This window comes from Cyprinodon tularosa, unplaced genomic scaffold (assembly GCF_016077235.1).
Source record: "Cyprinodon tularosa strain WSP-4 unplaced genomic scaffold, ASM1607723v1 ctg1169, whole genome shotgun sequence".
NCBI classification, from domain to species: domain Eukaryota; kingdom Metazoa; phylum Chordata; class Actinopteri; order Cyprinodontiformes; family Cyprinodontidae; genus Cyprinodon; species Cyprinodon tularosa.
Genome location: NW_024037969.1, coordinates 155,001 through 179,660, shown reverse-complemented (window position 1 = coordinate 179,660; position 24,660 = coordinate 155,001). Strand labels below are relative to the sequence as shown.

General features: G+C 48.5%; 1 long non-coding RNA gene across 1 annotated transcript in view; it reads right to left on the bottom strand.

The window, feature by feature from the left end:
* LOC119798417 overlaps nucleotides 1-17,605 on the bottom strand; it is a 51,936-nt gene extending 34,331 nt beyond the window's left edge. Inside the window, exon 1 of the long non-coding RNA XR_005282717.1 lies at nucleotides 17,284-17,605. This is a non-coding gene — a long non-coding RNA (uncharacterized LOC119798417). The remainder of the gene's footprint in view (nucleotides 1-17,283) is intronic.
* Nucleotides 17,606-24,660: the final 7,055 nt, after the last annotated feature.

Sequence of the window (24,660 nt, the reverse complement as noted above, 5' to 3'; positions counted from 1 at the left end):
AGTGGCTAATGCTTTCTGAGCTGTATGGGGATCCATGCCACTACAGCCTGGTGGAAAACAAACCACTGAACAATGATCAATAATTCAGCTAAATGGACATAAAACAAGCGTCAGCGTCTGAAAAAGCTGCCTCCACCTCCACCAGGAAGCAGCAGTGGTTTCGGTTTGACCCGATCGATCCTCACAGCAGAACTTTGGCCCAGTCTCAGTCGGTGTCGTAACTGTTTATTGATGTTTGGTGTTATTGATTGTAGTCTGGACTTTGGTTACCTGAACAGGCATCGTAGCTGAGATCACAGTTCCTGCGTTTGTTAAGGCTGCATCAACAGATGGTAGGTCACCAGCTTCACCCCCATTCCATCCATCGACCCCTAAAGCTTAGGGAAACATCTGATCCAAGACTTCCTCTGGGAAGCAGCTTCAGCTAAAGCTCTGATTGGTCAACATCTAAAACCAAACATCCTAAAGACAACAAGTGCAGGGAAGACCACTTGGTTAGAGAAAACAAGGTTTGATTTGGCAAAATAGATAAGATGAAGCTCCTGCATCATGAATCAGACCCTTTCAGCGGCTGCAGCGTAGCTTTCCCTAAAACCACCAACAACCGAGGAAAAGATGGAGCCTTTATTGACCCGCAGTGGAGAAACAAAGAAAATCCTCCAGGTTAAACTTTAAAAACTTTAAAAAACATCTCAGGAATGAAAATCACGGCAGATGTTTAAAGAAAGACGGGAAACAGCGAAGATCAAAAGGCAAACAGCAGTAAAAGGAGAAACCAGACAATGAGCAGATAGAAACAGACCAACCGACATCATGGCTGGGAAAACCTTTCAGAAGCAAAGATTATAATGACAGAGACGTCAGCTGATCGTCTGCAAAGCGACGGGACACACCTGAGTTCCTGAGGAAGCTCAGACACTAAGGTAAAGGTTCGAGGCCTTGAGGTTCCCCACATTTAACGGGGATTTAGAGAATCACAGAAAGGCCTTCCAGACAGGAAGGAGAACAGGTGGGAAGTGTTCAATCAGCACCGACAGAAGACAGGTGGAACTAATTAATGTGGAGCAGCAGATACAGAGCTGCTTTCTGCACTTTAATACTGAATCAGTGAAATATTGGACTTATTTTATGGTATAAAGTAACTGATCCTGGATTTAAAGCCTTTTAGTAAAATGACTAAATAAATGTCAAACTGCTGGGATTCATCCAGCCGCCGCTATTGGCCAGCTGGATCTGCCGTTAAAGCTTTTATACACACAGGTCTGATATCCTGCTTTTTGTCCTGTCCTTAAAGGCAGCGTTTGATTGGTTTAGGATCGAGCTCAGCTGGTTGAACAGCAGCCTGAGGAGGAGACGCGTTTGAACAAGAGGAGGACCAAGTCAGACCAACCGGCCGCCTGGATCAGACCACAGCTCCCTGACTTCTCTGACCGCTGGGGGAGACAAACACAAACTGGTCCACAACGGCTGGAGAAACGGTCCGCTCCGTCACTGAGCGAACAGCAGAGGGCAGTAGAGCCTAACAGTCTGTTGAGCAATGTCCACCATATCCCATAATTCATTGGGACTGAAAGCCGTACGAGAAGCTGAGGTATAACATTTTGAAGCGAAAAAGAAACGTCTTCAAACTTGGAAACAAAGTTCAGTGGATTGATTTTTTTAAACTTTAACCGGTCGCTGCATCCAGCCGTTAGCTAACCGGTTTGCTGCATCCAGCCGTTAGCTAAACGGTTTGCTGCATCCAGCCGTTAGCTAACCGGTTTGCTGCATCCAGCCGTTAGCTAACCGGTTTGCTGCATCCAGCCGTTAGCTAACCCGTTTGTTGCATCCAGCCGTTAGCTAACCCGTTTGCTGCATCCAGCCGTTAGCTAACCCGTTTGCTGCATCCAGCCGTTAGCTAACCCGTTTGCTGCATCCAGCCGTTAGCTAACCGGTTTGCTGCATCCAGCCGTTAGCTAACCGGTTTGCTGCATCCAGCCGTTAGCTAACCGGTCGCGGCATCCAGCTGTGAGCTAACCGGTCGCGGCATCCAGCTGTTAGCTAACCGGTCGCGGCATCCAGCCGTGAGCTAACCGGTCGCTGCATCCAGCCGTTAGCTAACCGGTCGCTGCATCCAGCCGTTAGCTAACCGGTTTGCTGCATCCAGCCGTTAGCTAACCGGTTTGCTGCATCCAGCCGTTAGCTAACCGGTTTGCTGCATCCAGCCGTTAGCTAACCGGTTTGCTGCATCCAGCCGTTAGCTAACCGGTTTGCTGCATCCAGCCGTTAGCTAACCGGTTTGCTGCATCCAGCCGTTAGCTAACCGGTTTGCTGCATCCAGCCGTAGCTAACCGGTTGCGGCATCCAGCTGTGAGCTAACCGGTTGCGGCATCCAGCTGTTAGCTAACCGGTCGCGGCATCCAGCTGTGAGCTAACCGGTCGCGGCATCCAGCTGTTAGCTAACCGGTCGCGGCATCCAGCTGTGAGCTAACCGGTCGCGGCATCCAGCTGTTAGCTAACTGGTTTGCGGAATCCAGCTGTTAGCTAACCCGTTTGCGGAATCCAGCCGTTAGCTAACCCGTTTGCTGCATCCAGCCGTTAGCTAACCCGTTTGCTGCATCCAGCCGTTAGCTAACCCGTTTGCTGCATCCAGCCGTTAGCTAACCCGTTTGCTGCATCCAGCCGTTAGCTAACCGGTTTGCTGCATCCAGCCGTTAGCTAACCGGTCGCGGCATCCAGCTGTGAGCTAACCGGTCGCGGCATCCAACTGTGAGCTAACCGGTCGCGGCATCCAGCTGTTAGCTAACTGGTTTGCGGAATCCAGCTGTTAGCTAACCAGTTTGCTGCATCCAGCTGTTAGCTAACCGGTTGCGGCATCCAGCTGTTAGCTAACCGGTCGCGGCATCCAGCTGTGAGCTAACCGGTCGTGGCATCCAGCTGTTAGCTAACTGGTTTGCGGAATCCAGCTGTTAGCTAACCAGTTTGCTGCATCCAGCTGTTAGCTGAGCGGTCACTGCATCCAGCTGTTAGCTAACCAGTTTGCTGCATCCAGCTGTTAGCTAACCGGTTTGCTGCATCCAGCTGTTAGCTAACCGGTCACTGCATCCAGCCGTTAGCTAACCGGTCACTGCATCCAGCTGTTAGCTAACCGGTTTGCTGCATCCAGCCGTTAGCTAACCGGTTTGCTGCATCCAGCTGTTAGCTAACCAGTTTGCTGCATCCAGCTGTTAGCTAACTGAGTCATTTCAGGGCTTGGTTTTTCAGCATCCTAACAGGCTAGTTTGATTCAACCTTCCTACTGGGAGAATATTTGCGATTATTAATTTAATCATGTAATATTTGGGATTATTCGTTTATTTAACTCGAACTCAAACTGGATTATTTAAATCCTCCCCTTAAACTAATATAAAAGTTTGGAGGTGACAGAGTTTTGCTTCCAATAGGATCTTTCTATCACTTCAATAATTGAAAGCAGATATTTCTGCTAACAGCTGCTAATAAAGTGATTTAAAATATTTATATAAGTTATTTAAAGAACCTTTTTCCTAAAAAATGACCAATTGATTAAAATGATCAATCGGACCATTGAAGGACGGCCTGGTCTCAGCTCCACAGTAGCGTCACAAACTGGGAACCAGTTGGAGGTTCTGGTATTTATCAGCAAACACATGTTAGGTTTTAATGGATGGGTGGGTGATGACGCCATCTTTGGCTCAGGCTGTGTTAGCAGTTGTTTCTGACAGCTGCAGAGTCCAACATCTCACCACACGCAGCAGTTAGTCAGGACTGCAGGTCTGCGTCGTTTCCGCTCAGCGACAACCAACCGGAACAGCTGAGCTGGAAACAGCTTCATGGTTTAACGGGGAAGCAGGACTGAGGCGGACGCTGCTGCCAGTGAACCCATCCAACGCACTGACCCGCCTCCACTGGGTCCAACAGGCAGCTGCCAGCAGACGGATGGACCCAGACAGCAGAGGTTTCAGGAGGAGAACGGGGCAGAGATTCCAGCTCTGCTCTACAGGAGGCCGGTTTGCAGCACAGAGCAGGTTCTAAGCTCTAGAAGGCGTTTCTACCTTCCAGAGGAGGAAGTGGACCGGGTCAGAGGAGTGTTGCATTCAGAGAACGTTGGTTCTCTGACCACTTTCTAATAACCTTCAGGATTACTTTAACAGAGTTCTCCTCCCCCAAAAGAAGGTTCAATTTTAGTAGATCTTTATCAGATAGTGCAGTTATAAATTTTAAAGAATCTGCTTCACTTTCTCTCTGCTCTGTGTCACTGAGCAGTGCTGCAGAGTGCAAAAGCATAGCTTATTCCCCTTCACAGGTTGATGATTTTGTTGAGGGGGTTGCTAGTTCTCTGCGTATTGCCTTAGACAACGCAGCTCCTTTGAAAATTAAAACCATTAAAAATAGAAAGCTTGCTCCTTGGTTTAATGCAGAGCTGCGTACTTTGAAGCAAAATGCTAGGAAACTGGAGAGAAAATATCGCTCCACAGGCCTGCGAGAGTCCTTCCTAGTCTGGAAAAATGGTTTACTGCTGTATAAGAGGACCCTTTGTAAAGCAAGAGCAGCATACTTCTCCTCATTAATAGAGGAGAATAAGAATAATCCTAGATTCCTTTTTAATACAGTTGCCAAACTCACCCAGAGCCATAGCTCTGTTGAACCGTCCATTCCACCTGCTCTTAGCAGCAATGATTTTATGGGATTCTTTATAAATAAGATTGATCTTATTAAAAATAAGATCATAAGCACTCCTCTATCCGCGATTGTACCTGAGGTAGTCATGGAATCTGAACCGGGTTTAGACTGCTTTGATCCAGTTTAACTTTCTGAATTAGCAAAATTATTGTCTTCATCTAAGCCTTCAACTTGGATGTTAGATCCAGTTCCAACCAGGTTATTTAAGGAGGTATTCCCTTTGATCTCCTCCTCCATTTTAGATGTGATTAATCTATCTCTGTTACAGGGATATGTACCTAAAGCTTTTAAGATTGCTGTAATTAAACCTCTGCTTAAGAAACCGTCTCTTGACCCAGATGACTTGGTCAATTATAGACCTATATCCAATCTTCCTTTCTTATCCAAAATTCTTGAGAAAGTAGTTGCCAAACAAGTTTGCGATCACTTCCACCATAATGAACTTTTTGAAGAGTTTCAGTCTGGCTTTAGAGCTCATCATAGCACTGAAACAGCTCTGGTGAAAGTCACTAATGATATTCTCATGGCCTCAGATAATGGACTTGTATCTGTGCTCGTCCTGTTGGATCTTAGTGCTGCATTTGATACAGTTGATCAGAATATTCTTTTAGAAAGACTTGAATATTTTGTTGGAATTAAAGGAACAGCACTAGACTGGTTTAAATCTTATCTATCTGATCGAATTCAGTTTGTTCATGTTAATGATAGATCTTCAACACGCTCAAAGGTTACCAGTGGAGTACCACAGGGATCAGTGCTAGGACCAATTCTCTTTACTTTATACATGCTCCCAATCGGTAGAGTTATTAGACAGCATGGGATTAATTTCCACTGTTATGCTGATGATACCCAGCTATATCTGTCTATAAATCCAGATGAAGCTAACCCATTACATAGATTACAGGCATGTCTTGAAGACATAAAAACCTGGATGACTCTTAATTTTCTGCTTCTGAATGCAGACAAAACAGAAGTTATAGTCTTTGGACCAGAGTCTCTGAAAAAGAAGCTGATTAGCCAGTCACTTCATTTGGATGGGATTAAACTGATTTCAGATAATAAAGTAAAAAATCTTGGTGTTATTTTTGATCAGGACCTGTCATTTAAATCCCATATCAAAGAGGTTTCTAGAATTTCCTTCTTTCATCTGAGGAACATTGCAAAAATTAGAAATATCCTGTCCAGGGGTGATGCTGAGAAACTAGTCCATGCATTTGTTACTTCAAGGCTGGACTATTGTAATTCTTTACTATCAGGAAGTCCACAAACTATAGTTAAAAGCCTTCAGCTGATCCAAAATGCTGCAGCCAGAGTTCTAATGAAAATGAAAAAGAGAGATCATATCTCTCCTATCCTGGCTTCTCTTCATTGGCTTCCTGTTAAATCCAGAATAGAATTTAAAATCCTCCTTCTCACATATAAAGCCTTAGATGGCCAAGCTCCATCTGATATCAGAGATCTGATTGTTCCTTATGTTCCTAACAGAGCACTTCGCTCTCAATCTGCAGGTTTACTAGTGGTTCCTAGAATTTCTAAAAGTAGAATGGGAGGCAGATCTTTTAGTTATCAGGCTCCTCTCCTGTGGAACCAACTACCAGTTTTAGTCCGTGAGGCAGACACCCTGTCTACTTTTAAGGCTAGGCTTAAAACTTTCCTTTTTGATAAAGCTTATAGTTAGGGTGGCTCAGGTTATCCTGAGCTATCTCTATAGTTCTGCTGCTATAGGCTTAGACTGCTGGAGGACATAGGGACCCCCATTTCATCATTCTGCTTCATTCTCTCTCTGTTCTCCTATTCTGCAGAATCTGTTAGTTCAATCTCTAACCTTCTGCTCTCTCTGCTTTTCCTCAGAGTAGCTTTGCCTCGTCTGTTCCTGTTTGGCTGTGACGTCATCCTGAAAAAAACATCAGCTGTGCTGCTTCTATCAACACCCTTGTTAATAGATGTTGGAGATCGGCCTGTTTTCCAGTGTGGTCCTGTTTCTCTGACCGTGACTGAGTGGATGTGCTCTCTTCGTCCTCTGGCATGGGAGCTGCCTTGGAGCTCGTCTGCCTGGCTGTGTGTTTCCTGGACGGGGCCGCCTTTTACAGCTGCTTTTTGTATCTCTGTTTCTGTCTCCTTGAACCCCAGTCGGCCTCGGCAGATGGCCGCTCACACTGAGCCTGGTTCTGCTGGAGGTTTCTTCCTGTTAAAAGGGAGTTTTTCCTCTCCACTGTCGCTACAAGCATGCTTAGTGTGGGGGATTGTATTTGAGTCAATGAGTCAATGCAATCAACTGGTTTTCCTTAGATAGAAAACTTTGTATCAACTTGACTGTATGATCTGGTTGAACTGTAAAGTGCCTTGAGATGACATGTGTTGTGAATTTGGCGCTATATAAATAAACTGAATTGAATTGAATTGAATTGGTTCTGGTTCCTCATCAGGAACGTGGTAACATCAGGACAGCAGCAGCTTCATGTTCCAACAGATGTTAAAACCTCTGGATCCCGTTAGCAGCCAAGGCCCCATTAGGCCTTTATCTCTGCACGGATTGGACCAATCAGAGCGCCTGGCTCCATCACATGTCCTCCTGTTTCATGTTGGTAAAGATGGAAGCAGATCCAATCAGACCACAGATGGATCTTCTCTGGTTCTGACCCATAGAACTGTACCAGATTGGACCCGTAAAGCAGTGTTTCTACAGCTGGTAGATCTATAAAATGGCTCCTCGCTGCTTTTATTTCCTCCACAGCCGCCTTCAGCTTGACTTTACGTCACATTTAGATTCAGTTCAGCTTCAAATACTAAAAAACTAAAACCTTTTAGAAAGTTGATCTTTTTTTAGGTTTTCACAGAATTAGAGGCTCGTTTCTTGAAGAGAGCGGGAGAGATGCCATAAAGGACCACAGGTGGGATTCAAACCCGGGTCGGAGGGCTTAGCGTGGTCACGCTAACCGCCGCGCCACCGAAGCACTGACTGCTTATCTGGAGTTTTCAGTGTGAATGGAGCCTTTTTAATCACTTCCTGTCTTGCTAGTGTTCACGTACCTATAACATGCTAACGGGAGACGTCAGCAAGCAGGAGGTTCCTTCAGCATTGAGTGTTTGGATGATATCAAGGTTTAGCGGTTTAAACCAGATTGGATCAACTCTTCCTTAGGCCTGAGTCTGAGCTTAGACTATAAAGAGCAGCAGGCGGCTGATTCAGAGACTGGAAACCTCTAATTTAGGAAAGACCCCTTTAAAAACAGGAATATTCATCCTGGTTGATTTTAATAAACTGAGGAGAATAAATCATAGTTATTCTACCTCTCTGGTAGGGAGGCTCCACTGGACGGCAGCTAAAGGTCCGTCTGAGCAGACGTTAGCATCAGTCTGTGGTTAGTTTGCATCCCTAACTGTAGGATCAATAATCATCCTGATCGTTTAGATTATCCTAACCTCCCACCCAGTGGATCTGTCAGCCCAGAGGGCAGCTACAGGTCTGAACAGGCGGTGCGTAGCGCTGCGTGAGGCTAGCTGCAGTAACTCCATCATCAGCTCACTGCTCCACCTTTCCAAAGCATTGATGGTGCAGAAACAGACCTACAGCCACAGACGTTGGTCTGAAGATCCATCACCATCACCATTTACAGTCTACAAGCAGGTTTAGGATTTATTCTTAATCAATTCCACAATTAACTGGATGATAAAAACATTTCCAAGTTTTCCGAGGTGAAATTGTTAAATTAAGGAAACAGCAACAAACAGACGTTTTTAACAATCAGTTCAGTTTGGGTTCTTCATCACATTTATGGCAACAAGCTTTCTGTCCAAATCTGAACAAGAGAAACTGAAAAACAAAATAGTCAACATCTTTTTTCACACAGATTGCTGTTCTTTGGTCACTTTAAAAAACCTGAGCTGCTGATTCCCTCATTGACCGCCACCGTCGGGTGTTAGCCCACAAACATCGGGTGTTTTCCCGCCACCGTCGGGTGTTAGCCCAAAAACATCGGGTGTTTTCCCGCCACCGTCAGGTGTTAGACCGCCACGTCGGGTGTTAGCCCACAAACGTCGGGTGTTAGACCGCAAACGTCGGGTGTTAGCCCACAAACGTCGGGTGTTAGACCGCAAACGTCGGGTGTTAGCCCGCAAACGTCGGGTGTTAGACCGCAAACGTCGGGTGTTAGCCCACAAACATCGGGTGTTTTCCCGCCACCGTCGGGTGTTAGCCCAAAAACATCGGGTGTTTTCCCGCCACCGTCAGGTGTTAGACCGCCACGTCGGGTGTTAGCCCACAAACGTCGGGTGTTAGCCCACAAACGTCGGGTGTTAGACCGCAAACGTCGGGTGTTAGCCCACAAACGTCGGGTGTTAGCCCACAAACGTCGGGTGTTAGCCCGCAAACGTCGGGTGTTAGCCCGCAAACGTCGGGTGTTAGACCGCAAACGTCGGGTGTTAGCCCACAAACGTCGGGTGTTAGCCCACAAACGTCGGGTGTTAGACCGCAAACGTCGGGTGTTAGACCGCAAACGTCGGGTGTTAGCCCACAAACATCGGGTGTTTTCCCGCCACCGTCGGGTGTTAGCCCAAAAACATCGGGTGTTTTCCCGCCACCGTCAGGTGTTAGACCGCCACGTCGGGTGTTAGCCCACAAACGTCGGGTGTTAGACCGCAAACGTCGGGTGTTAGACCGCAAACGTCGGGTGTTAGACCGCAAACGTCGGGTGTTAGACCGCAAACGTCGGGTGTTAGACCGCAAACGTCGGGTGTTAGACCGCAAACGTCGGGTGTTAGACCGCAAACGTCGGGTGTTAGCCCGCAAACGTCGGGTGTTAGCCCACAAACGTCGGGTGTTAGACCGCAAACGTCGGGTGTTAGCCCACAAACGTCGGGTGTTAGCCCACAAACGTCGGGTGTTAGCCCACAAACGTCGGGTGTTAGACCGCAAACGTCGGGTGTTAGACCGCAAACGTCGGGTGTTAGCCCACAAACGTCGGGTGTTAGACCGCAAACGTCGGGTGTTAGCCCACAAACATCGGGTGTTTTCCCGCCACCGTCGGGTGTTAGCCCAAAAACATCGGGTGTTTTCCCGCCACCGTCAGGTGTTAGACCGCCACGTCGGGTGTTAGCCCACAAACGTCGGGTGTTAGCCCACAAACGTCGGGTGTTAGACCGCAAACGTCGGGTGTTAGCCCACAAACGTCGGGTGTTAGACCGCAAACGTCGGGTGTTAGCCCACAAACGTCGGGTGTTAGCCCACAAACGTCGGGTGTTAGCCCACAAACGTCGGGTGTTTTCCCGCCACCGTCGGGTGTTAGCCCAAAAACATCGGGTGTTTTCCCGCCACCGTCAGGTGTTAGACCGCCACGTCGGGTGTTAGCCCACAAACGTCGGGTGTTAGACCGCAAACGTCGGGTGTTAGCCCACAAACGTCGGGTGTTAGCCCACAAACGTCGGGTGTTAGACCGTCACAATGCTCCTGAAATGCACCAACCAACGTTCACTGGAGGCCTTTGACAGTAAAGGTGAAAGTCTGAAGTTGTTGAGATGCTCATGAGAAGCAGCTCTTCAGTAGAAATGAGAGCTTAGAGCAGCAGCTGATCTTCACACCTTTTAAGGGAGTTTATAAACTGATCAGTTTGACATGTTATGATTATTTTCATGTTACAAAACTCAACCTTATTAACTACTAACAGAGTAAACAGCTGATTGGTGTTTAATTCTAGTTAAACTGATCTCTAAATGCAGAAATAACAGGCCTTATCTCTGCCATGATGGAGGTGGAGCTGATGACCTCATCTGTTCAGACCTTCAGTGACCAACAGCGCCCTCTAGGTTTGTCAAAGTGACCATCACAGCATTGAAACAGGAAGTATGACAGATCTGAACAAATCTGGAACGATATAAACAGCAAAGTGTTTCCAGTTTTCCTGGAGCACCTTTAGGATTTGGCTCTTTATAGACCCGTCTCACTCAGATCTGCTGCTTTAAAGATACAGACGTCTCTGTGGACCATGAACGCATGTTTATGTCTGCATTTATAAAGCCCACCCTGAGCCGCACCTGAAGACAGAAATGGAGCCATAATGGGACTTTAAAACCATCAAATTTCATCTCCAGGTTCATCAAAGTTCAATGAATTTATTTTCTAAGGGTGAACAAATCAAACGTCCTTTTTTTCAGCCCTTTGCTGCGGCGACACACAGAGCTCAGCTGCAACAACAATCAGCAACATCCTGGAGACCCTCAGCTGCTAACCCCAGCGCCGCCCAGGGTGCATTCTGGGAAACGCACGCTGGAACCAGAGAGCAGACCAGGGCTTTCTAGATACGCCTACCTAGATACATTAACATGGTTACCTAGATACACCAACATAGTTATACCTGCCTAGATACGTCTATCTAGATATGTCTACCTAGATACACCCACCTTGCTACACCAACATAGGTACATCTACCTAGATATGTCTGTGTAGATACAACAATATAGATAGGTCTACCTAGATACGTCTACCTAGACTAGAGGTCGGCAACCCAAACCATTCAAAGAGCCACAAGAGACTGAAAACAGAAAACTCAGTCAGCTGCATCAGTCTGATGCTACGTTCAGAGTTAATATCAGATTTCAGCATCAGAGGAGCTCCTGATGCTTCGTCTCTGATCCTCACTAAGGTCAGACGTCCAGGAAAGTTTCTCCAGAAGCTTCTGCTGCTCCTGTGTTTGATGCCAGAGAGCAGCTTTGCTATATTAGCTGTGATCAGCGGGTAGAAAGTAGTTAGAATCTATGTTGAAGTGAGAAAGTCCTCCTGAAAACATGGTCTGTGCAGTCAGTTCATCCAGATTACCATCCTGCCTTCAAAGATTATTTCTCTGTGGGAGCCGCTCAGACCCCCACATACCGGCGCTGCGCTGTCACTGGGAATCCCCAGCAGCAGCTGCCTCAGGCCCGCTCGCCTCTCCAGGGTTTTCCCCTCCTGTTGGTGGCGGCTGGAAGTAGATGTTAGCGTTTTTCAGGTCTGTGCTACAAACTGCAGGCAGCAGGATAATAAAAGCCAACATATTCTGCCGGCAGGTTTCTACGTTTGAAGTTAATTTAGGCGTTAATAAACTATTAATAAACAATTGTTCCAACTCCAGCAGCGTCGCACGTGGCTTTTTAAAAAACTTATGAAAATGGAAACATGGAATTTATTGATTGTTTGTTTTAATATGGTGTGCTGCAGATCAAACAAACTGTGTTTCCAATGCCGAAAAAATGTGTATATTATTACATTTAAACAGTAAATGAAAACATTTCTGTGAAAGAAGTAATGCTGGTGAAGGTTCTCAGTCATCCAGGTCATACTCGTTCCATAAAAGTTTAAAAAACAATCCACTGGACTTGGTTTCCAAGATTTGAAGAGGTTTCGCTTCCCTTCCAGGAAGCTTCTCAATTCTTTGAATTGGACGGGAAGCGAAACGTCTTCAAATCTTGGAAACCAAGTCCAGTGGATTGTTTTTTAAACTTTTACGGAATGTGAAGAAGATTTGCATCATTCCCTGCAGCAGGTTTCAGCGCGGCGCGGCGCCAGGCAGGTGGCTGCTGTAAACAAAGCGTCTCCATGGATCCCAAAGGGAAAAAGGAAGATAGCTGATGAGGATTCAAAGAATAATGGAGCGAATCGTTTGCTTTCATTACCACTGAGGAAGGATTGCCTGCATGTTTGCTTTGGAAGGAGAAGCTGTCAAATAATAAAAAGAGTGATTAGGAAAGGCATTTCCAGGGAAATCTGCAGCCCACCGAGCTGGGAGGAGAGAAAAGGAGCGATTGAAGAACTTCTGGATAAATTAGAGGAGAGCAAAGATGGGTTTCTTGATTGCATCTCCAAACTCCTGCTGCTAGTTTGGTTGAAGCATAGAAAACCCTTCATAGATCCAACCGTGCAGTGAAGCGGCGAGCAGTGCGCAAGCGGTGATGCGTTCTCAGCAGAGTCACATGATGTGACATTTGCTCCAGGATTTAATGAATGCTTATTATATATTTAACGTAGTCCTTCCTCTAGTGGGCTGAAACACTTAGAGCCGCGTTGCTAGACGACACTGATAGAACACTTTCACTTTTTTGTAGCTTCATTTAATTTTTTTGTTTTTTTTTTATCCAGTAGGCTCTTTGAACAGTTTAGGTTGCCGACGCCTGAGCTAGATACACCCATCTAGATACGCCCGCCTAGAAACGCCTGCCTAATAAAGCCTGCCTAGAAACGCCTGCCTAGAAACGCCTGCCTAGAAACGCCCACCTAGATACGCCCACCTAGATACGCCTGACTAGATACTCCTTCCTAGAAACGGCTGCCTAAATACACCCGCCTAGATACACCCGCCTAGAAACGCCAGCCAAGAAACGCCAGCCTAGAAACGCCTGACTAGATACGCCTGACTAGATACGCCTTCCTAGAAACGGCTGCCTAAATACGCCCTCCTAGAAACACCCATCTAGAAACGCCTACCTAGAAACGCCCACCTAGAAACGCCCACCTAGATACACCAGCCTAGAAACGCCTACCTAGAAACGCCCGCCTAGATACGCCTTCCTAGACACAGCTGCCTAAATACGCCCTCCTAGAAACACCCATCTAGAAACGCCTACCTAGAAACGCCCACCTAGATACACCAGCCTAGAAACGCCTACCTAGAAACGCCCGCCTAGATACGCCTGCCTAGAAACGCCCGCCTAGATACGCCCACCTAGATACACCAGCCTAGAAACGCCTACCTAGAAACGCCCGCCTAGATATGCCTGCCTAGAAACACTTGGTAAAAAACGCCTGGCTAGAAACGCCCGCCTAGATACGCCTGCCTAGAAACGCCCGCCTAGATACGCCTGCCTAGAAACGCCCGCCTAGAAACGCCCACCTAGATACACCAGCCTAGAAACGCCCGCCTAGAAACGCCCACCTACATACACCAGCCTAGAAACGCCCGCCTAGAAACGCCCACCTAGATACACCAGCCTAGAAACGCCCGCCTAGAAACGCCCACCTACATACACCAGCCTAGAAACGCCTACCTAGAAACGCCCGCCTAGATACGCCTGCCTAGAAACACTTGGTAAAAAACGCCTGGCTAGAAACGCCCGCCTAGATACGCCTGCCTAGAAACGCCTGCCTAGAAACGCCCGCCTAGATACGCCCGCCTAGATACGCCTGCCTAGAAACGCCCGCCTAGATACGCCTGCCTAGAAACGCCCGCCTAGATACGCCTGCCTAGAAACGCCTGCCTAGAAACGCCCGCCTAGATACGCCCGCCTAGATACGCCTGCCTAGAAACGCCCGCCTAGATACACCAGCCTAGAAACGCCCGCCTAGATACGCCTGCCTAGAAACGCCTGCCTAGAAACGCCCGCCTAGATACGCCCGCCTAGATACGCCTGCCTAGAAACGCCCGCCTAGATACGCCTGCCTAGAAACGCCCGCCTAGATACGCCTGCCTAGAAACGCCTGCCTAGATACGCCTGCCTAGAAACACTTGGTAAAAAACGCCTGGCTAGAAACGCCCGCCTAGATACGCCCACCTAGATACACCAGCCTAGAAACGCCTGCCTAGAAACGCCCGCCTAGATACGCCTGCCTAGATACACCAGCCTAGAAACGCCCGCCTAGATACGCCTGCCTAGAAACGCCTGCCTAGAAACGCCCGCCTAGATACGCCCGCCTAGATACGCCTGCCTAGAAACGCCCGCCTAGATACGCCTGCCTAGAAACGCCCGCCTAGATACGCCTGCCTAGAAACGCCTGCCTAGATACGCCTGCCTAGAAACACTTGGTAAAAAACGCCTGGCTAGAAACGCCCGCCTAGATACGCCCACCTAGATACACCAGCCTAGAAACGCCTGCCTAGAAACGCCCGCCTAGATACGCCTGCCTAGATACACCAGCCTAGAAACGCCTGCCTAGAAACGCCCGCCTAGATACGCCCGCCTAGATACGCCTGCCTAGAAACGCCCGCCTAGATACGCCTGCCTAGAAACGCCCGCCTAGATACGCCTGCCTAGAAACGCCCGCCTAGAAACGCCCGCCTAGAAACGCCCGCCTAGATACGCCTGCCTAGAAACGCCCGCCTAGATACGCCCGCCTAAAAACGCCCGCCTAGAAGCGCCTGCCTAGTAACGCCCGCCTAGATACGCCTGCCTAGAAACGCCCGCCTAGAAACGCCCGCCTAGAAACGCCCGCCTAGAAACGCCTGCCTAGTAACGCCCGCCTAGATACGCCTGCCTAGAAACGCCCGCCTAGATACGCCTGCCTAGAAACGCCCGCCTACATACGCCTGCCTAGAAACGCCTGCCTAGATACGCTAGCCTACATACGCCCGCCTAGAAACGCCCGCCTAGAAATGCCTGCCTAGTAACGCCCGCCTAGAAACGCCCGCCTAGATACGCCCGCCTAGAAACGCTCGCCTAGAAACGCCCGCCTAGAAACGCCCGCCTAGTAACGCCCGCCTAGAAACGCCCGCCTAGAAACGCCCGCCTAGAAACGCCCGCCTAGAAACGCCCGCCTAGATACGCCTGCCTAGAAACGCCTGCCTAGAAACGCCCGCCTAGATACGCCTGCCTAGAAATGCCCGCCTAGTAACGCCCGCCTAGAAACGCCCGCCTAGAAACGCCCGCCTAGAAACGCCCGCCTAGTAACGCCCGCCTAGAAACGCCCGCCTAGTAACGCCCGCCTAGAAACGCCCGCCTAGAAACGCCCGCCTAGTAACGCCCGCCTAGAAACGCCCGCCTAGTAACGCCCGCCTAGTAACGCCCGCCTAGAAACGCCCGCCTAGAAATGCCCGCCTAGTAACGCCCGCCTAGAAATGCCTGCCTAGTAACGCCCGCCTAGAAACGCCTGCCTAGTAACGCCCGCCAGAAACGCCTGCCTAGTAACGCCCGCCTAGAAACGCCCGCCTAGTAACGCCCGCCTAGAAACGCCCGCCTAGTAACGCCCGCCTAGAAACGCCCGCCTAGAAACACTCAGAGATCAGAGGTGGATTCGGGGACAGCAGCTGGATCTTTAGGTTCTGTTATAAACAGCTTTCATCATCTCTGGGTTAGAATAAAGTTTTTTCCTCAGTCGGTTGGAGCCGTTAAACTTTGTCCTCCCAGGTTTTATAGCGGCTCTATTTCTCTGGATCTGTGGTTTTTCATTCTAGATGCGGATTCCTCCAGTCCAGGTTCCACAGAAGCACCAAGATCAGTAGAAACGACGAGGCCTCCATGTCTGACCTGGAGCAGATCAAGCATCAGGCCTGATCTACAGCTGCTGCTGCTGCAGACTGGCCCTTTGATAAAGGAGGAGGTGTCAGAGCAGCATACGCCGTCAGGTCGCCATACATCGATCTGATTCGCTTTAGAGCAACAGGAAATGATTCCCACTTTGAATTATAGCAGCAGTTTACCGACCTGCAAAAACACTTTTAATAAGAAAGCAGCTTTGATTCTGCTGTCAGTTACTGGATGCAGAAACAGTCAGATGTGACTGAGAGAAGAAGCCTCCATAGATAAAACCATTTTAGGCAATATTCATCTAAATACGTTACTTTAGTAGTAAACACGTGCACGCAGGAATTTAAACTAGATTAGATTTATTTTCATGTTTAAAGTCCTAGAAAACATTGACTGTGGTTTAAATTGGGACTTAGAATTAGTTAGGGCTAGATAAAAAAAAAATAAAAATAAAGAAGTGTATGCTGATCTGACAGAACTCCACTTCTGCTGATTGCTAAATGGAGCCTTTACAGAGAAAAAAAAAACTGACGGACCTGAACGCATCATTTTCTGCCCACATGACCCCATGTGACCCCCCTCCTGCTGAAGCGCGAGGTGAGCAGAGGTAGTCCCACCTGAGAGGCAGGCAGGCAGGCAGGCAGGCAGACAGGCAGGCAGGCCTGCCTGCAGCGGCTGCTCCACCTTCAGATGTTCAGAAGCCAAAAAGCTGCAGCTGTTGAAGCGGAAACCAGAGAGCCGGGAACTGCTGGAAGAGTTGGAATATGAACCGTAGGATCCACAAAGAGAACGTTCACGGGCCCAAAACCAACTCTAAAAGCGTTCAGAGAAAGCTAGTCCGGTGCATTCACCCACGGAACTCCATGCTAAAAACGGCCGATTGTAGCTCCCATGCTTTTAATAGACATCCAGCAAACATCCTCAACAAATAAAGCTGGGCTGAGATATTTTACTAACAAGTCTGACATTCGGCCTCCTTAAAATAAGCTAGAAGTTGCAAAAACGAGATAGGAAACCAGAACTCAACCTTTACTTCGACTATAACTCGGGGACTACAACTTGCCACCTTTGCAGCGTTAAAACGCATTCATTTTCTAAAAAAACAGGATATAAAGAGGCATCTGAAAAATATCAAGTATCCCGAACCATAAAGTATGATCACTAAATGCTGACAGCAAACCAAACATGATCCTGCAGCGATGCACTTTGAAATACAAGCAGGATATCTTTAAATCTCCGACATTTTGAACGTAGTTCCAGGAGACAGGAAGATGTTTACCATTAGTGAAAGCATTTAGCAGAGAAAGCAGCCCTACCTGTCCATGTGGCTGCAGTATGTGTCTATTGAAATAGTTCAGCTGTCATCGGTCACATCATCGGAATGAAACCCAAACCTACCGAACATGCAGAACCGAGCCCGGATCCAGAACCCCCTCGGTGTCCTAGGGGCGGAGCGGGATCCACCGCTGCTCTCCGCGGGCCAAGCTGAGCCGGAGCCGGGCTCTAACCTGAAATGACCCGAACCGGAGCCGCGCGCTCTGCGGGGCGGGAGCGCGCCTGCGGAGGTCCGCGGCGGCCGAGAAGAAGCCGAACCTGGAGCCGAAAACCCGAAGAAACGGGGAAAAAACCCCACGGAGGAAGAACAACACGACGAGGCAGAGAGAGTTGTGGTTGGGACAGGAGCCCAGCCTCGCCCTCAGAGCCAGGCTGCAGCTGGCCTCCATTCAGGCCTCATTTAGCTTTTATTTATTATATTTATGTATCTGCCTGCTCATTAGCGGCTGGTCGCTCCATATGAAATTATTACTACCTTAGGATGTTCGATAGTGTTAACCTTATAAAGAACACCCGCTTTAAACTTTATTTACAGATTTGATTTCTTATACTAATTATTTAAATAATAAAAGAAGCATTTAAATCAAAGTTAAATAAATAACATGACTAGATTCAAAAATCTGTTTTGCAACCCAAATTTTCAGTAAGTAAGGAAAAGGCCTCCTGACTGCGTCAGAAAGTTATTGACCCCCAAAGCTAAGAAGAGTTGCCTTTTTATTGCTGCTATCAAGTGTTTCCTGTCAGTCACTGCTGAGGGATTTCATTCTCCTCTGATTTCTTAAATTCTTTATATTCAGTTCAGTTTATTTCTATAGCTCCAATTCACATCATGTCATCTCAGGTCACTTTCCAGTTCACCAGATCATCCAGTCAGATTGATTCAAAGTTTTCTATCTAAGGAAAACCAGCTGATTGCATCGACTCATTGACTCTTCAGCAATCCCTCACACTGAGCATGCTTGTAGCGACAGTGGAGAGGAAAAACTCCCTTTGAACAGGAAGAAACCTCCAGCAGAACCAGGCTCAGTGTGAGCGGCCATCTGCTGAGGCCCACTGGGGTTCAAGGAGACAGAAGCAGACATAGAAAAAGAAGCATGACATGATCACTCTACAGTCAATGAAATGTCCCAACTACAACCACAACAAGACATGCCCCCATTACAACCAATGACATGCCCCAACTACAACCAATGACATGCCCCCACGACAACCAATGACATGCTCCAACTACAACCAATGACATGCCCCCATTACAACCAATGACATGCCCCAACTACAACCAATGACATCCCCCCACTACAACCACAACCAGACATGCCCCCATTACAACCACAACCAGACATGCCCCCATTACAACCAATGACATGCCCCAACTACAACCAATGACATGCCCCCATTACAACCAATGACATGCCCCAACTACAACCAATGACATGCCCCAACTAAACCAATGACATGCCCCCATTACAACCAATGACATGCCCCAACTAAACCAATGACATGCCCCCACTACAACCAATGACATGCCCCAACTACAACCAATGACATGCCCCCATTACAACCAATGACATGCCCCAACAACAACCAATGACATGCCCCCACTACAACCACAACCAATGACATGCCGCCATTACAACCAATGACTTGCCCCAACTACAACCAATGACATGCTCCCACTACAACCAATGACATGCCCCAACTACAACCAATGACATGCCCACTCTACAACCAATGACATGCCCCCACTACAATCAATGGCATGCCCCCACTACAACCAGTGACATGCCCCAACAACAACCAATGACATGCCCCAACTACAACCACAACCAATGACATGCCCCAACTACAACCAATGACATGCCCCAACTACAACCAATGACATGCCCACTCTGCAACCAATGACATGCCCCCACTACAATCAATGGCATGCCCCCACTACAACCAGTGACATGTCCCCACTACAACTAGGGACATGCCCCCACTACAACCAGTGACATGCCCCCACTACAACCAGGGACATGCCCCCACTACAACCTATGACATGCCTCAACTACAGCCAGTGACATGTTCACTCTACAGCCAATGACATGTCCCGACTACAACCAACGATATATCCTCACAACAAGCAACGACATGCCCCCCCTCACAATCAAAGACATGCCCAATCTACAGCCAATGACGTGCCCCAACTACAGCCAGTGACATGCCCCCACTACAACCAATGACATGCCCCAACTACAACCAAAGACATGTCCACTCTACAGCCAATGACATGTCCCGACTACAACCAATGACATGCCCCAACTACAACCAACGATATACTTTAAACTTTACAACTTTATTTACAGATTTGATTTCTTATACTAATTATTTAAATAATAAAAGAAGCATTTAAATCAAAGTTAAATAAATAACATGACTAGATTCAAAAATCTGTTTTGCAACCCAAATTTTCAGTAAGTAAGGAAAAGGCCTCCTGACTGCGTCAGAAAGTTATTGACCCCCAAAGCTAAGAAGAGTTGCCTTTTTATTGCTGCTATCAAGTGTTTCCTGTCAGTCACTGCTGAGGGATTTCATTCTCCTCTGATTTCTTAAATTCTTTATATTCAGTTCAGTTTATTTCTATAGCTCCAATTCACATCATGTCATCTCAGGTCACTTTCCAGTTCACCAGATCATCCAGTCAGATTGATTCAAAGTTTTCTATCTAAGGAAAACCAGCTGATTGTATCGACTCATTGACTCTTCAGCAATCCCTCACACTAAGCATGCTTGTAGCGACAGTGGAGAGGAAAAACTCCCTTTGAACAGGAAGAAACCTCCAGCAGAACCAGGCTCAGTGTGAGCGGCCATCTGCTGAGGCCCACTGGGGTTCAAGGAGACAGAAGCAGACATAGAAAAAGAAGCATGACATGATCACTCTACAGTCAATGAAATGTCCCAACTACAACCACAACCAGACATGCCCCCATTACAACCAATGACATGCCCCAACTACAACCAATGACATGCCCCCACGACAACCAATGACATGCTCCAACTACAACCAATGACATGCCCCCATTACAACCAATGACATGCCCCAACTACAACCAATGACATCCCCCCACTACAACCACAACCAGACATGCCCCCATTACAACCACAACCAGACATGCCCCCATTACAACCAATGACATGCCCCAACTACAACCAATGACATGCCCCCATTACAACCAATGACATGCCCCAACTACAACCAATGACATGCCCCAACTAAACCAATGACATGCCCCCATTACAACCAATGACATGCCCCAACTAAACCAATGACATGCCCCCACTACAACCAATGACATGCCCCAACTACAACCAATGACATGCCCCCATTACAACCAATGACATGCCCCAACAACAACCAATGACATGCCCCCACTACAACCACAACCAATGACATGCCGCCATTACAACCAATGACCTGCCCCAACTACAACCAATGACATGCTCCCACTACAACCAATGACATGCCCCAACTACAACCAATGACATGCCCACTCTACAACCAATGACATGCCCCCACTACAATCAATGGCATGCCCCCACTACAACCAGTGACATGCCCCAACAACAACCAATGACATGCCCCAACTACAACCACAACCGATGACATGCCCCAACTACAACCAATGACATGCCCCAACTACAACCAATGACATGCCCACTCTACAACCAATGACATGCCCCCACTACAATCAATGGCATGCCCCCACTACAACCAGTGACATGCCCCCACTACAACTAGGGACATGCCCCCACTACAACCAGTGACATGCCCCCACTACAACCAGGGACATGCCCCCACTGCAACCTATGACATGCCCCAACTACAGCCAGTGACATGTTCACTCTACAGCCAATGACATGTCCCGACTACAACCAACGATATATCCTCACAACAAGCAACGACATGCCCCCCCTCACAATCAAAGACATGCCCAATCTACAGCCAATGACGTGCCCCAACTACAGCCAGTGACATGCCCCCACTACAACCAATGACATGCCCCAACTACAACCAAAGACATGTCCACTCTACAGCCAATGACATGTCCCGACTACAACCAATGACATGCCCCAACTACAACCAACGATATACCCTCACAACAATCAACGACATACCCCCCTCACAATCAAAGACATGCCCAATCTACAACCAATGACATGCCCCCACTAGAACCAATGACATGCCCCCACTAGAACCAATGACATGCCCCAACTACAACCAGTGACATGCCCCCACTAGAACCAATGACATGCCCCCACTACAACCAGTGAAATGCCACCACTAGAACCAATGACATGCCCCAACTACAACCAGTGACATGCCCCCACTAGAACCAATGACATGCCCCAACTACAACCAGTGACATGCCCCCACTAGAACCAATGACATGCCCCAACTACAACCAGTGACATGCCCCCACTAGAACCAATGACATGCCCCAACTACAACCAGTGACATGCCCCCACTACAACCAATGACATGCCCCAACTACAACCAGTGACATGCCCCCACTACAACCAATGACATGCCCCAACAACAACCAATGACATGCCCCAACTACAACCAGTGACATGCCCCCACTAGAACCAATGACATGCCCCAACTACAACCAATGACATGCCCCAACTACAACCAGTGACATGCCCCCACTAGAACCAATGACATGCCCCAACTACAACCAGTGACATGCCCCCACTAGAACCAATGACATGCCCCAACTACAACCAGTGACATGCCCCCACTACAACCTATGACATGCCCCAACTACAACCAGTGACATGCCCCCACTAGAACCAATGACATGCCCCAACTACAACCAGTAACATGCCCCCACTAGAACCAATGACATGCCCCCACTACAACCAGTGAAATGCCACCACTAGAACCAATGACATGCCCCAACTACAACCAGTGACATGCCCCCACTAGAACCAATGACATGCCCCAACTACAACCAGTGACATGCCCCCACTAGAACCAATGACATGCCCCAACTACAACCAGTGACATGCCCCCACTACAACCAATGACATGCCCCAACTACAACCAGTGACATGCCCCCACTACAACCAATGACATGCCCCAACAACAACCAATGACATGCCCCAACTACAACCAGTGACATGCCCCCACTAGAACCAATGACATGCCCCAACTACAACCAATGACATGCCCCAACTACAACCAGTGACATGCCCCCACTAGAACCAATGACATGCCCCAACTACAACCAGTGACATGCCCCCACTAGAACCAATGACATGCCCCAACTACAACCAGTGACATGCCCCCACTACAACCTATGACATGCCCCAACTACAACCAGTGACATGCCCCCACTACAACCAATGACATGCCCCAACTACAACCAGTGACATGCCCCCACTAGAACCAATGACATGCCCCCACTACAACCTATGACATGCCCCCACTACAACCAATGACAAGCCCCAACTACAACCAGTGACATGCCCCCACTAGAACCTATGACATGCCCCAACTACAACCAGTGACATGCCCACTCTACAATCAATGACATGTCTCGACTACAACCAATGACATGCCCCCACTACAACCAGTGACATGCCCCCACTACAACCAGTGACATGCCCCCACTACAACCTATGACATGCCCCCACTACAACCAATGAGATGCCCCCACTACAACCAATGACATGCCCCAACTACAACCAGTGACATGCCCCCACTACAACCAGTGACATGCCCCCACTACAACCTATGACATGCCCCAACTACAACCAATGAGATGCCCCCACTACAACCAATGACATGCCCCAACTACAACCAGTGACATGCCCCCACTACAACCAGTGACATGCCCCAACTACAACCAATGACATGCCCCAACTACAACCAATGAGATGCCCCCACTACAACCAATGACATGCCCCAACTACAACCAGTGACATGCCCCCACTACAACCAGTGACATGCCCCCACTACAACCTATGACATGCCCCAACTACAACCAATGAGATGCCCCCACTACAACCAATGACATGCCCCAACTACAACCAATGACATGCCCCAACTACAACCAGTGACATGCCCCCACTACAACCAGTGACATGCCCCAACTACAACCAATGGGATGCCCCCACTACAACCAATGACATGCCCCAACAACAACCAGTGACATGCCCCAACTACAACCAATGAGATGCCCCCACTACAACCAATGACATGCCCCAACTACAACCAATGACATGCCCCAACTACAACCAATGACATGCCCCCACTAGAACCAATGACATGCCCCAACTACAACCAGTGACATGCCCCAACTACAACCAATGACATGCCCCAACTACAACCAATGAGATGCCCCCACTACAACCAATGACATGCCCCCACTACAACCAATGACATGCCCCAACTACAACCAGTGACATGCCCCAACTACAACCAGTGACATGCCCCCACTACAACCAATGACATGCCCCAACTACAACCAGTGACATGCCCCCACTAGAACCAATGACATGCCCCCACTACAACCTATGACATGCCTCCACTACAACCAGTGACAAGCCCCAACTACAACCAGTGACATGCCCCCACTAGAACCTATGACATGCCCCAACTACAACCAGTGACATGCCCACTCTACAATCAATGACATGCCCCAACTACAACCAGTGACATGCCCCAACTACAACCAGTGACATGCCCCCACTACAACCAATGACATGCCCCAACTACAACCAGTGACATGCCCCCACTAGAACCAATGACATGCCCCCACTACAACCTATGACATGCCCCCACTACAACCAATGACAAGCCCCAACTACAACCAGTGACATGCCCCCACTAGAACCTATGACATGCCCCAACTACAACCAGTGACATGCCCCCACTACAACCAGTGACATGCCCCCACTACAACCTATGACATGCCCCCTCTACAACCAATGAGATGCCCCCACTACAACCAATGACATGCCCCAACTACAACCAGTGACATGCCCCCACTACAACCAGTGACATGCCCCCACTACAACCTATGACATGCCCCAACTACAACCAATGAGATGCCCCCACTACAACCAATGACATGCCCCAACTACAACCAATGAGATGCCCCCACTACAACCAATGACATGCCCCAACTACAACCAGTGACATGCCCCCACTACAACCAGTGACATGCCCCCACTACAACCTATGACATGCCCCAACTACAACCAATGAGATGCCCCCACTACAACCAATGACATGCCCCAACTACAACCAATGACATGCCCCAACTACAACCAGTGACATGCCCCCACTACAACCAGTGACATGCCCCAACTACAACCAATGAGATGCCCCCACTACAACCAATGACATGCCCCAACAACAACCAGTGACATGCCCCAACTACAACCAAT